At 45.2% G+C, this 12048-nt stretch overlaps 1 long non-coding RNA gene across 1 annotated transcript; it reads left to right on the top strand.

Annotated features, from left to right (window-relative positions):
• Positions 1-339: 339 nt before the first annotated feature.
• On the top strand, positions 340-10141 carry LOC143532867 (uncharacterized). Its single transcript, XR_013135256.1, has 2 exons — positions 340-563; positions 9773-10141. It is a non-coding gene; the product is annotated as an uncharacterized LOC143532867 (long non-coding RNA).
• Positions 10142-12048: the final 1907 nt, after the last annotated feature.

The raw sequence follows: 12048 nt of genomic DNA, 5'->3' as shown, positions 1-12048 counted from the left end.
ATAATTGTTGGGCCAATTGTTTAATGGACCTGGGAAATTCCATGTTGGGCTGTAGGGATTGCTGGACGATGCATGCATGATTGAGTGAAATTTTTGCTTAGTGGATTTAGGGTAATTTGAAGGTGGGTCGGTTCTATTGGAGGTGCAGCGATTTGGATTGTTAGTTCGGGAACCACCACGGCTGGAGTCACCTTTGGAAGGATAGTGGCGGCGGTGGTTGGGAGGGGGCTGTTCTTGGACCGCGGCAACCACAATTGAATCGGACTGGTCTCGTGCATGTTGCCGATCATATTCTTTTTGCAACATGTCGCATGCCTCTGCCCATGTCGGAAGATCGTGATTGATTAGCGCACCAGTGGCGTCGTACTCATTTGGTAACACGTGACCACGTTGAGTCACCAATCGTTCGTTAGGAACCGGAACACCCAAACCGGTTAGTTGATTCCCGATTTCCCGCAGTTGTTGACAATAGGATTCAACCGAGGGCATTTAGCGAAGCTTGAGGGTCACGAATTATTGCTCGAGGGTGGCGATTCGAGTGCCTTTGTTGTTGAGAAACAATTGTTGGATACGGTTCCTGAAGAGGTAGGTCCCAGCAGAGCCCAGTTGGACCCACAGACTCACCTTGAAAAGGGACGTCTGCGCAGTTCAACCCGCAAGACTCCTTAACGGACGTCTGCGCGGTTGAACCCGCAAGACTAAACTAAAGGAACGTCTGCGCAGAAACCAACTGGATCAGCAGGACCCACCACGCTCAGAGACGTGACGTCCTCACGTGCGGTACGCAAGCTGTCCCCGCAGGAAACGCCTACCAATGGTTTTCAGGTACTCCGCCTGTTCCCGCAGTTACGGATACCGGCCATCAGGGAAGGCCACCCGCGCAGCATGGCTACACGCACAAGGCTTAACTCATAATAATTCAGCAGTCACCTGAAGAAGGAATGAGCAAGCCGGGAACATTCCCGCACAAAGGCGGGAGGGGGAATACTCCCGCCCAAATGAGCCAGTCCGTACGATACTGAGGATCTTTTACTGTACCTGACGAGGTATGGGCAAAAGATCTGTCCAAAGATACGACAGCTCATTGACAACATTATGGCGAGCAGCATGCTCTTGTACTGTATGTCACTATTAGCCGCTACCTACTCACCAACTCCTGACATACCACGTGCCTAGCCTGTAGTTGGTGAAAAAGGAATAGTACACAGCAGGCCTGGTCACTATCAGCCGCTGCCTACTCACCAACTACCAGCATGGCACGTGCGTAGGCCACTGTTGGTTGAACAGGAATACTATTCAGCAGGCCACACCTCCTTGGAAACCTACCTCCGGCTATAAATACCACAAATGGTATGATCATCTTATCTTAACATATTATCATCATATTATACCTGATATCTGCTCTAGCAATCTCTTAATATACATTTATATTTAAAGAGCAATCTAGTCTGATTCTCACGCCGGAGGGTGGTCACAAGGAGGAACCCCCCCCCCCCCTTCTCAGTGACAAGCTCACGGTGTCTGTTTTGCAGGTTATCAGAAGAACCATCTTTACCGGGTCTAACCCCTCGTGGGAAACATCTATCTAACCCCCAGGTTACCCGTAATCTGCCCGGGGTCCGGTTAGTGTTTCTTCATTGGCGCCATCCGTGCATAAAAGCTAGAACTTCATTTTTCTCCAGTTTTTTCAAACTTCTGGAAAGATGGTTAAAGAAACTCCGGTAACCACAACCCCAGCTACTGGGGGAAATACCGGCTACACAGTTTTTACGAACACTACCCCGGTTACCCAAGCCGGGGCAAGTGAAGTAAATTTTACGAACACTACCCCAGCTACCCAAGCTGGGGCAAGTGCAGTAAATAATCGCTCACTGGAATTCACCGATACCCAGTTAGAGAAACGAACAAGACTCCCCCGCCAAACACTCGATGAAGTTAAGGCATGGGCGGAGGCACGTCAGAGGGAATTCCAAGCTGAGTTGGACGAACGCTTGCGTTCCGTCCAACAGGCTGACGAATTCGAAGAATACTTGGATGATGACTCGGAGGAATCCGACACCGACGCGAACCCTCGCCATAGGGCAAAAGGGAAGCGTAAAGAAACGGACTCCCAACCGAGAAGGCATTTTGGAGAAGCCTTCAAACCAAAAAACACAGGTGGAAGTCCACGTGACTTCTCCAAAACATTCAGACCAACTGTGGCAAATGCGGGAACGTCCAAATTTGCAAGGGACATTGCAGAAGCAATCGCCCCAAAAAGTGCCAAACAGATGTCCAACATCGGCACTTATGATGGTATATCTGATCCAGACGATCATTTGAACAGATTCATAGCGGGGGCAACCGTCAGCAATTGGACGGAACCCACGTGGTGTTACATGTTCCAAATGACGCTTGTTGGGCCAGCTAGAGCGTGGTTCGATCGTCTACCGGTCAACCACATCTACGACTGGGCTGACTTCCAACAGAAGTTTAGCCAACACTTCAGCCAACAACGAAAGTATACCGAGGAGCAATGGACAATCCTCAAGTGCATTCGAGAAAAAGATGAATCTTTGCCAGACTTCATCACTCGCTTCAACTCAAAGAAGCTAAGTCTGGGTAATATCAGCGAAGATCTTGTTCGCGCTGCCTTTATCCAGGGCGCGAACGACCCAGAGCTCATCCGCACCTTAACGGGTAAAGATGGCATGCCATCCACATGGGATGCCATCATGACAGCAGCTAAACGCTTTGCGGAAACGGAGAAGCAACTGGGTAGAGATCTCCCACAGAGCACAAACCTCTACACCCAGAAAACAAGAGAAGACAACGTCCTTACCGCCCGATTAAACAAAAAGCGGAAGCTAGGCATTTGGCAGTCAAGGGTAAACTTTGACACCTCATCCGGCTTGCAGCATCGGTTAGGCGGAAGGGATAACGTACAGTCAAACAAGAACTCCAGATGGACGCCGCTCACCAAAAGCGTCACCGAGATATTCGCTACTGAGGAGCTCCCATGGCCAAAGCCTCAAATAATCCGACATCGTCACAATGCTGATCGGAGCAAATACTGTGACTTTCACAGGACAAAAGGCCACAACACCGAAGAATGCATAGACGTAAAGGACATGGTCGAAGCATTTGTCAGAGATGGGACGCTCGCGCACCTCGTGGCGCAATGAACGCTGAGCAGGCTGATGCGTGTAGAACCCCAGCTGGGGAAAACACGAATAAAAATTCCAGCTTCAATGTGGAGACTACATGCTGCGTAAAGAACGAGATCCCGAACCAGGTGCGTATCGGCTCGATGGCACTCCCATCCCAACAACATGGAAGGGAGCTCAATTACACAGTTTGCATGTAGATCAATTCCAAATTTGTAAAGAAAAGGCCAAGAGCCACTTCTAATGGAAATGATTCTCCTTAGAACATCGACGCTGATGATTTTACATTTATACTTTATGAACTATCAACACTGATGCCGGTTTTCACCGCATACATAAGTGTGAAAGTCGTTGCATGGGGAAGGCGGCAAAACCCGCATAAACCCAAAAAACGGCAAACCTTCACGCAGGTCAGTTGAAGGGGAAAAGTTCAGTCATCCTACTAAATGAAAGTGCCGGTCTATCCGCATGAATCATGATAGAGGAAACTGAACACTAACCTATTAACAACCGCGCGTCGAACGGTTAATTTATTCAACACGGATATGCAGGTCTTCACCGCATAATTACGTGGAAAGTCGTTGCGTGGGGAAGGCGGCAAAACCCGCATAAACCCAAAAAACGGCAAACCTTCACGCAGGTCAGTTGAAGGGGAAAAGTTCAGTCATCCTACTAAATGAAAGTGCCGGTCTATCCGCATGAATCATGAGAGGAAACTGAACACTAACCTATTGACAACCGCGCGTCGAACGGTTCAAAACAGAATTTCTAACAAAAGGATGAGGAAAACCTACACGCAGGTCAGATATAGGTAAAGTTTAGCCATCCTACTAAGTGCAAGTGACGGTCCTACCCGCACAATCACGAAAGAGGAAGCAAAACTTCACACCTATTATCTACCACGTTCAAAGGTTAACTTATCCTAAACACTTAGAAATTTCAAAAAAGGATGAGGAAAACCTACACGCAGGTCAGATATAGGTAAAGTTTAGCCATCCTACTAAGTGCAAGTGACGGTCCTACCCGCACAATCACGAAAGAGGAAGCAAAACTTCACACCTATTATCTACCACGTTCAAAGGTTAACTTATTCTAAACACTTGGAAAATTGCTAATTTAAACTAAAGTATGCAAGTCATACAACGTTTACAAAGCAAGGAATCCAACGAAAGTAGCGGTCTTACCCGCAAAAAGATTTATATTTCACAATGATTCATTACAAGAATGGCCGGGTAACTACCCGCCTACAAGAAAATAAATCTATACAAGCTAAATCTATCCTAGCAGTGGGAAGGGATCTTCAGGATCAGGCTTCAGGGCCACTTCCACTTGGACCAGCACCATCAGTAGATCGTGGCAGTTCAAGGAAAGCTTTAAGGATAGCTAGCCCATCATCAGCAGCAGCAACTTGGTTCACCTTCTCCACCACCGGATGCGGGAAGGCGGCATACTGATTCACTGCTTGGTCGTAAACAGCTTCGGTATCAACATTATACAAAGGGAAGTTGGAAGGCGGGATGCCTTTCTCAACGAACCCTAGACCAAGCAGGAAGCCGGCCTTTTCCCCATCCTCATGAGAAGCGTTGAGGGCTGCGCTCATAGCATCATCATATGAGGTCTCTGAGAAGACCCGATGCACAACCTACAAGAAAATATACAAGTATCAGAACCTTTTCTATTTACAAGGAAAAGCGTAAAGACATGAAAAGCATACCTGAGACAACGCTTCTCGAAGAAGCCATTCCTTGGCAACCAGAGCTTCTTGGAGGGCAGCTTGAGCTTCGTTACGGGCGCGTTCGGCTTCACTCTTGTTGAGGTTGGCAAGCAACACTTCTTTAGCCGCAGCCTCTTCGACGCCCTTTAGCTTCCGCTCAGCATGGTCAAGCACCCCCCTCTGGTCCAAGATCTCCTGGAGCTTTTTGGCGTCTTCCATCGCCAAGGCATCATGAGCCTGCTGGAGAGCCTCTAATTTGGCTTTAAGCTCTTCATTCTCCACGCGTAGAGGCTCAGCAACAGCTTCAGCCTTGGTGGCCCTCTCGGTTGCGTTCCTTGCAGTTTCCTTAGCCAGCCGAAGCTGTTCATTAACAGCTTGGGCAGCCTTGGAACGGGCCTCGAGCCGAGCCTGAACTTCAACCTCGAGGGCCTTGAAGGCCTTCTCCTTTTCCGCAGCCACTGCGGAAAGCCTTTGGTTCTCCTCCCGGACAGCCCGCGCCTGAGCCACTTCTTTAATGCGAGCTGCTTTTAACTTGTCGTTTTCACGACAAAGCAGCTCGACGCGCGGCTGCATCCGGGCCAGGAGAACCCGAAGCTCATTGGTTAGCCTACCCTCCTGGTAGCTAGCCATGGCTTCCCCCAACGCACCACTGGGAGCAGCGTGGCGAGCCCATTCCACGCACTCCACAGGGGTGCAAAGGGTTGTTCCTCGGCGAATGTTCCATCGTGAAACATACACTTCATTGGAATCCGACACTGCAAAAAACAAAGCAGTTAGGAAAAGATGATAAAAAAATATATAAAATGGGCCAAAAGAACCCTACGCACCTGTAGGGTCAATAACAGGCCGATAGCCGCCAAACCCATCACCTGAACCCAACGGAAATCCATCCAAGAGGTCAGGCAGATGGGAAGGAGGCAGAGGTTGGCGATAAGCCCCATGCATACCTGAAGGTTCGGCCGTCGTTGCTGATGACGGAGGCATGGTAGAAGCCGCCGCGGTCGCCGCCGCGGAATCCGCAGCAAATGTAACCGCCGGCTCGGTGAAAGATGCGGTAAAAATAGCACTCACAGCCGGCGGTGACGTCATCACAGCTGGAACAGTCGGCTCAAAGGAGTGAGCAACTGAACCAACGGAAGCAGGCGCAGGCGCCTGGGTCGCCGCCTCAGGTAGGCTGACCAAGCCTACCGTCATGGGCGGAGTACTCTGCGCTCCACCCTGGAATGCGTCAACATCCACGCCTGCGTAAAGAAGATAAGTGTTAATGATATTAAGCTATGAAGTTAAAGATAAAGGAAGTTTGTACTTACGGGTTTTCTTGAGCCTGAAAGTGCGGACGGGCGGGGATGAACCCGATGGAGCCGGCCTCTTCACGCCGGTCACCGTTGTCATCCTGGGCTCTTCGGTGACAGTTGTCACAGCCTCCGGAATGGTGATCTTATCACCACCGGGGTTCCCCGCCACCTCTTCGCTCTCGGTCTCCGAGTCAGACCGAGGCACTGGATCGGCAGTGGAGGCCACCTTCTCCTTCCCCTTCCCGCCGGCAGCCTTCTTCTTCCGCACCAACGGAGGACCATCTGCGGATTCCTCATCAGAACATACGATTAGAGGAATTCCAGCAAAGGTTTCAACATTGAGGGGTCGAGGGTCGAATAGCGCCTTACCTGGCCGCCTGGCGCTAAGGATCTCATGGCCTAGCGGATAGACCTCCACGAACCGATCCGCCGTTTGTTCTAGGATGGGCAACTCGTTCTCGTCTAGAGCGCGAGTACCCATCCGAGCGGGACCGTCAGCTTCCCGCGGGTACATGAGCGACTGCAAGTCGTTCCCCTCTGAAATAAACAGGAAAGATTAGAAGAAATTCTAAATCAACAAAAGGAAACAGAGCATACCGTAAGGAACAGAGTTCGAACCGTATTCAAGGACGATTGGGATCTTTTGCGCATCCGCAGCCTTCCACACCCGGCTTATCCCCAGCATCACCATCCCGGACTCCGCAAACCGGTAAACCGGAGATTGGACTCGGGATATCTTCGCAAACCATTCCGCCTCCTGGTAGTTGGAGGCGTGAAGGCTGGGAAGTGCTTGCCCATTCTTGAATTTCATGGCAAGGGGGATGGCGCGAGCGGAGATGTAGAAGAACTCCCGCTTCCACGAGCGAAGACTGCGCTCGGTTGCGCAAATCTTCAAACCCTTTATCCGGGTTATCAACGTATACCACCCCTGGATGCACCTCCAAGAGTAGAAGGTCATCAGGCGGTCAACATAGGGCTCAATGCCCAGAATCCGGCAGACCCACTCGAAGTGGCGAATCTTGGCAATCGCCATCGGATGCACCTCGGTCAGGTGCACACCGTGCCTCTCAAGGACACGGTAAACAAACTTTGTTAATGGGAACCTAAGATTCCCATAAACAAAGAATGCAGCATATACCCCGATCTTGCCTCTGGGGGCATCGTACACCGTCTGATGGGGTTCAGGAAACTCAGGCTCGAGAGACTCGAGCATGAACTTCCTGACGACGTACTGATACAGATCGACAGGCAGAGCACACTGGCACTCGCCAGCAGTACTCTTGTCATCGGCTGTAGACTCGAGATCACGTGAAGACATCTTGCAGAAAGAAGAAAACGATTTCAAGGGAATGCTCGACTAAAAAGATGAGTATTCGCCGGAAATCGTTTTGAAGATGAAGATGAAGAGTGAAAGTGTGGATTACAAAGAACTCTCTCCCCCTTTATATACTAATCGCAATTAATGCGATGAATTTAATGCGGAAGAGAGAGAAATCAAAGGTGCAATGAAACTATGACACGTGGCGAAAAGCAAGCTGGCAACAGCTGTTGAAAGGACGCGTACCATTAATTTCGCGGCCACGCGCCCAAAAAAACGCGCCCACGCGCCTGAAAAAGCGTCTGGAATGACCATGTACTGTCACGTCACCATAACTTCCTGCACGTCCTGACACAGTCAGAAGAAACCGTCGCACGACGTTTCAGAGGTTTGGACTGTTCTTATCCTTTCACCAACTCTTCAAATTTCAAAAAAAAAATTCAAAAAGATTCAAAAGTAAGCGGGAATATACCCCTTACCTTGGCAACCAAGTAACTATAAGACGGGTGCGGGTACAGTGTCAAGGCAAAACCCTTCACATACTTAGCACCCGCAGGGAATTGAAGCCAAAAATAACTCGGCAACCAAGTAACTATAAGACGGGTGCGGGTACAGTGTTAAGGCAAAACCCTTCACATACCTAGCACCTGCAGGGAATTGACGCCAGGAATACCTCGGCAACCAAGTAACTATAAGACGGGTGCGGGTACAGTGTTAAGGCAAAACCCTTCACATACCTAGCACCTGCAGGGAATTGACGCCAGGAATACCTTGGGAGTAAAGTAACTATAAGACGGTTGTGGGTACAGTGTCAAGGCGAAACCCTTCACATACCTAGCACTCCGCAGGGAAATGAAACCAAGAAGGATCTTCTGGGCCATGCTTGCGCAAACGGGAATAACATCCCCGCATAGCGGGAACGTCGAGAACTACATTGTTTGAAACTTCAAGATGGAATTGGTGGTTTTAACATAATTGATCACTATGTTCAAAACTACCAAAACCTCATGGAGAATCTACACAAGAGGTACTCAACGCTCCTGACTTGCGAGGAGGTTACAGACCTACCCGCATCATACCCAAAGATCAAGCAGAACAGTGGGAAATTCTGCGTGACATTAGGACTTCCGTGGGAAGAATCCCCATGGAAAACCTTAAAACTAAACCCTTTTCAAAAACCCTTTGCTTAAGTCCAAAAGTTCACCTCACTTTATTAAACATTCATGAGAAGAACATTGGACTGGGGGGACTTGAAGAGGTAGGTCCCAGCAGAGCCCAGTTGGACCCACAGACTCACCTTGAAAAGGGACGTCTGCGCAGTTCAACCCGCAAGACTCCTTAACGGACGTCTGCGCGGTTGAACCCGCAAGACTAAACTAAAGGAACGTCTGCGCAGAAACCAACTGGATCAGCAGGACCCACCACGCTCAGAGACGTGACGTCCTCACGTGCGGTACGCAAGCTGTCCCCGCAGGAAACGCCTACCAATGGTTTTCAGGTACTCCGCCTGTTCCCGCAGTTACGGATACCGGCCATCAGGGAAGGCCACCCGCGCAGCATGGCTACACGCACAAGGCTTAACTCTCATAATAATTCAGCAGTCACCTGAAGAAGGAATGAGCAAGCCGGGAACATTCCCGCACAAAGGCGGGAGGGGGAATACTCCCGCCCAAATGAGCCAGTCCGTACGATACTGAGGATCTTTTACTGTACCTGACGAGGTATGGGCAAAAGATCTGTCCAAAGATACGACAGCTCATTGACAACATTATGGCGAGCAGCATGCTCTTGTACTGTATGTCACTATTAGCCGCTACCTACTCACCAACTCCTGACATACCACGTGCCTAGCCTGTAGTTGGTGAAAAAGGAATAGTACACAGCAGGCCTGGTCACTATCAGCCGCTGCCTACTCACCAACTACCAGCATGGCACGTGCGTAGGCCACTGTTGGTTGAACAGGAATACTATTCAGCAGGCCACACCTCCTTGGAAACCTACCTCCGGCTATAAATACCACAAATGGTATGATCATCTTATCTTAACATATTATCATCATATTATACCTGATATCTGCTCTAGCAATCTCTTAATATACATTTATATTTAAAGAGCAATCTAGTCTGATTCTCACGCCGGAGGGTGGTCACAAGGAGGAACCACCCCCCCTTCTCAGTGACAAGCTCACGGTGTCTGTTTTGCAGGTTATCAGAAGAACCATCTTTACCGGGTCTAACCCCTCGTGGGAAACATCTATCTAACCCCCAGGTTACCCGTAATCTGCCCGGGGTCCGGTTAGTGTTTCTTCAGTTCCACACTTCGTAAACGGTGGATTCGTTTTCTAGAACACGGTCGAGTATCTCATCCGATATGGTACCATAAATCCATTGTAACACAATGGAATCAATTTTCTTCCAAGAGGCAAAATTCGGATCGTCATTGGCCGGAGCCGGAGTGCCATCAATGTGATGCGAAACCTCGTAACCTTGGGCATGAAGCTTGAAGAGTTTTACCCGAGACGAGTAGGTAAGTTTCTTGTCTCCAACTCGTGAACTTTCTGTTGGATGTTGGTAACGGTGTATACCGGATGGAGGGTGGTTTTGGTGGAGGTTTCTTGTTTAGCATCATCCATGTTAATGGTGATGGAGAAGATATGTTGCACAGCCAAGGGAAAAAAATATAAAAAGAGAAGTTAATCAGACCTCGCTCGATACCATGAAAGTAAATGATTTGAATGCCTTTTCTCAAGGATATTAACATATATACACATATTTCTAACTAACTAAAGAACTAGAAAGGAAACAAATAAATACATATTAATACAATATAATTACATAACAGTTTCCATGCATAAATGTTTGACTAAGAAATACATCCTAAACTTTTATTTTATATGTAAAATATATGTTGGTTTAAATTTATAAAAACAAATAAAAGCATATTACAATGGCATAAACATAATAACACAAATAGATCAAATAATTAGTTATTGATAAATTCTTCTAGCTATCTACCTATATAATAAAAGAATTGATTTTACCAAACCTTCCTTTTTATAATTCACAACATCTCTTCAAAATGCCACATGGCAATTTCTAATATTTTTTGTTAAATTTATATTCAAAAATCGATATTAAGACAAAGACTCTTTCATCACTCAAAGTTGAAAACTTTTTTGTTAACAACTTTCCTAATCCTACATTTTGACTTTTGATCAATCATTAAAAAGACGTACTCCAACAAAATCATATCCTAAATAACGGATATCAATAAAAGATCATATAAAAACGTCATATTTTAAGTTAATTGCAAAAATGTAGACATTTCAAAAAATTGTCTAAATGTTAATTGGCAATTGAAATTGTGAGAACAAAATATTTAACAACTATCAAATAATTACTGTTGTGATCAAAATATTTATGGGATTCCCAAAATTTACAAATTATTTATCCCCAAACTAATTGTTAATTTAACTTGGAAATCGAATTCATTTTTAAAATAACCAACATCTTCAGGTTTTTGTTTTCCTCATTCAATAAATATTTACCTATTTCTCGGTAATCATATTATTTAATATTCAAATTTTCTATAATTCTTAACTAAATAAACCGTGATTTTATAACTAATTGAACTCAAAATTCATATATTTTATTTCAACTTTTGAATTTTAAATTCCCAAATTATCTCCAATTACCATAATTATTTTACTTTCAAATTTAACAGATTACCTATTTATACTCTTAACGATTATTATTAACAAATTACCTATTATTATTCATCCTTTTATGCTCTCAAAATATTATTATCAATACAACAACATTATGTCTTCTTCAAAGGTCGTTGATCTGAGAATAACAAATCAATTGTTTTACGTTTTATAAAAGTTATATTTTATATAAAATGAATCAACCATATATTTATATAAATATATGGTTAGATACTAGGTTAGAACCCACATAATACACTGGTTAATCAAATAATAAAATAAAACAAATATGTGAATAATCTTAATGCTTGCATCTAAATTTAATTTACAAAGTATTAAGGCGTTATATTATATTTGAACAGGTATTATAACTTATAACTGCTGATACGATTTAAATAAAACAAAAGAAAAAATAATTAAGAGTTAATAACTATATAACAAGTAATACAAAGTATAATATACAGAGGATAATTAACTTGTCATTTATCATTTAATGATAATTAACTTATTATTTGAATTAAGAATGAATATTTGTATGTAGTTCAATCATAATCAAGAATATGTATAAGTAACAAATTAGTAGAATTAAAAAAAAACGGGTTAATCGAAAGACTAAGACAAAAAAAATGATTTTGTTATTTCATTAAATTGACAGGAATAGGTTTTTTTTTAGTTTCTACTAATTCATAAAACTGACAGGAATAGTTTTTTTTTTTTTTGAGTTTCTACTAATTATTAAAATTGACATAAATAAAATACGAACAAAGTGAATGTATACAAATCGTTTGAAAAATATTGCAGTTTTGTTGAACACAAATGTCAACATTTAGATGCAAAATTACAATATCTTTTATATCACAATGACTTTT

Source organism: Bidens hawaiensis, unplaced genomic scaffold, assembly GCF_021521415.1.
Source record: "Bidens hawaiensis isolate Kalapana, Puna unplaced genomic scaffold, B.hawaiensis_p1.1 tig00009566_1, whole genome shotgun sequence".
Classification (NCBI taxonomy): Eukaryota; Viridiplantae; Streptophyta; class Magnoliopsida; order Asterales; family Asteraceae; genus Bidens; species Bidens hawaiensis.
The sequence above is the reverse complement of the archived record's forward strand: the minus strand, read 5'-3'. Positions and strand labels throughout refer to the sequence as shown.